This window comes from Engraulis encrasicolus, chromosome 2 (genome assembly GCF_034702125.1).
Source record: "Engraulis encrasicolus isolate BLACKSEA-1 chromosome 2, IST_EnEncr_1.0, whole genome shotgun sequence".
Lineage (NCBI taxonomy): Eukaryota > Metazoa > Chordata > Actinopteri > Clupeiformes > Engraulidae > Engraulis > Engraulis encrasicolus.
In genome coordinates this window covers 6406540-6409039 of record NC_085858.1, presented here as the reverse complement: position 1 = coordinate 6409039, position 2500 = coordinate 6406540, and the positions used below count along the sequence as shown (strand labels likewise).

Here is a 2500-nt window from a genome sequence, read left to right as displayed (position 1 = left end):
GATTGCCGTCTTGTGTGTGTATGTGTGTGTGATGGCCAGGCATGCAGGCGTGTGCTAATAGACTGTAAAACCACTGAGGCCAAGAGTCTGTGGTGTGTGTGTGCGTGCGCGTGTGCTCGCGTGTGCATGTGCGCGCGTGTGTGCATATCTGTGTGCATATCTGTGTGTACGGGTGTGTGTGCCTGCATGCATGTTTTGTGTGTGTGTGTGTGTGTGTGTGTGCGTTCATGCATATGTGTGTGTATGTGTTTGTGCGTGCGTGCATGCGTGCATGTATATGTGTATGCACGGGTGTGTGTGTGCCTACATGCATGTTTGTGTGTGCGTGTGTGTGCGTGTCTGTGTATTTCCATGAGACTGTGGTGAGACTGTGGGTGTAGCAGCAGCAGCAGAAACAACAACAACAACTTTTCACTTTTCCCCCATCAGCCCTCAGCCCTCAACAGCAGCAGCAGCAGCAGCAGCAGCAGCGTCCTCCAGCCCTCCCATCGCCAGATCTGATATCTCACTACGCTTTCATGACAACTCCAATAAATTACTTGGCTCCCAAGTTCATTCTTCCATTCAAAGACATAGTGTAGCTGCCCGGGCCCATCTTGGGGAAGAGGAACAGCTTGGGGGCCTGTCGGGGAGACGTGACGTTGGTGTAAAGACTCCTGTTCCAACATGACTCATCTCAGCTAAAAAAGCAGGTCAGCATGGCCGCGGGACAGGAACAAGCAACACTTACCTCCCCAGACGAGAGAGAGAGAGAGAGGGTTGGTATAATTGAGATGTTGCTTTCACGTCTGCAACCGTGTTATTGTGTGTTGACTGCAAACACCTCTAATATTATGGTACAAGAAAAGCTGTAGGGGTGGGAAATCTTGTGATACAGTCACTGGATCATATTGACACCTTGAGGCTTCAAGACTCAGCCACACAGGAGCAAGATAAGATTATCAAAGTGTCAAAGTCACTCATCCCTCACCCATTGCATTAAGCCAGTGATTCTCAAAGTGTGGTCCGGGGACCACTAGTGGTCCGTGACAGAGCTCAGGTGGTCCGCGAGGGGATTTCTACTTTTCCAGCAGAAGGCTATATTTGTAACATTATTACAAAGCCAAACATGTCTGAAGTCATATATTCAACACAATAAGACAGGCTTGTAAATGTGACTAAAAAGTAAATAATCGCATTAAAATTAGCAGTGTTAAATAGTACCCGTCAACTGTCAATTCAGTTGACAGGTGGTCCCTAAACATTTTGGGGGGGACAAAGTGGTCCTCCGTCTGAAAAAGTTTGAGAACCACTGCATTAAGCTTATCATAGAGTACAACGTGATGCAGCATACAGTGCTCTGTCCTTCAACACATGTTCTATAGTATTGTGCTCTGCATTGCTTGAATTACATGTATTGTATTACCAATTCTTGCCGTGTCTGCTCTATTTCATGCAAATGGTAGTCTCCTGTCTGTTTCAAACAAGCCAAGTATTTTATTTGGCCTGACCCTTCATTTTACAGAGCTGTTAAAATTGTTTAAATGACCAATGAGCATGATCAGTTGATTTGATTGACAGATAGAATCATTTTAGAATTCTTTTGATTGACAGTCAAATGCAACTGCCGTCTTATCAGTGCTTGTTGTCAGCGTTGCTAAGGTACTGTAGGGAATTTAGGGTGGAAGAATCCTTGCAGATCAATAGCGGATGCTTCAAAACCGTTGAATGGAATACAACAGAAGCACGCTGTCCATGTAGTACTGTATATACATGTGTGTATACATAGTATAGTGTATATGTGTTGAAAAATACGAGCATGGAAGGGAATATACAGTGCATAAGTGAAAGATATAATATTGAGCAAGCGCTGACTGTATCTGCTGTAGAGCATGTACGTATGAACTACTCAAGTCTGCAGCCTGCTTCATGGATGTAGTTGGAAGTTTTCGTCTATAACCTTTCACCTCTGAACTTTGCCCTGGCTGAGAGGTCCTCCTCCGCACCGGAGGTCAACGCCTCCGCATGAGAAAGACGCCTCCAACGCATTTGTCATCCTCACTCCCTGACTCTGAGCTCGTATATAAAACCCTGATCCTGGCAAACACCAGTGTACTCGCAAACACACACACACACACACACACACACACACACACACACACACACACACACACACACACACACACACACACACACACACACAAAAACACACACACACACACACACACACACAAACGTACGCACGCACGCATACCATATACACATTCTTCCTTTCTTTCTTTCTCTCTCTCTCTCTCTCTCTCTCTCTCTCTCTCTCTCTCTCACACACACACACACACACTCATCTCTCTCTCTCTCTCTCTCTCTCTCTCTCTCTCTCTCTCTCTCTCTCTCTCTCTCTCTCTCTCCTTCTCCCACACATGCACCAGTGTCCCCTCAAATAGAAGGAAAACAAATGTCCTCCACCCCAACCTCAGACCTTTCTTCTCATCCCCTTTTCTTTCCCCTGCCATAAATCTGT

At 45.9% G+C, this 2500-nt stretch overlaps 1 protein-coding gene across 1 annotated transcript in view; it reads right to left on the bottom strand.

The window, feature by feature from the left end:
* The window catches only part of plxnd1 (plexin D1), a 132333-nt gene that overhangs the window by 42534 nt on the left and 87299 nt on the right, over positions 1-2500 (bottom strand). The gene's annotated exons all lie outside the window — the stretch shown is intronic.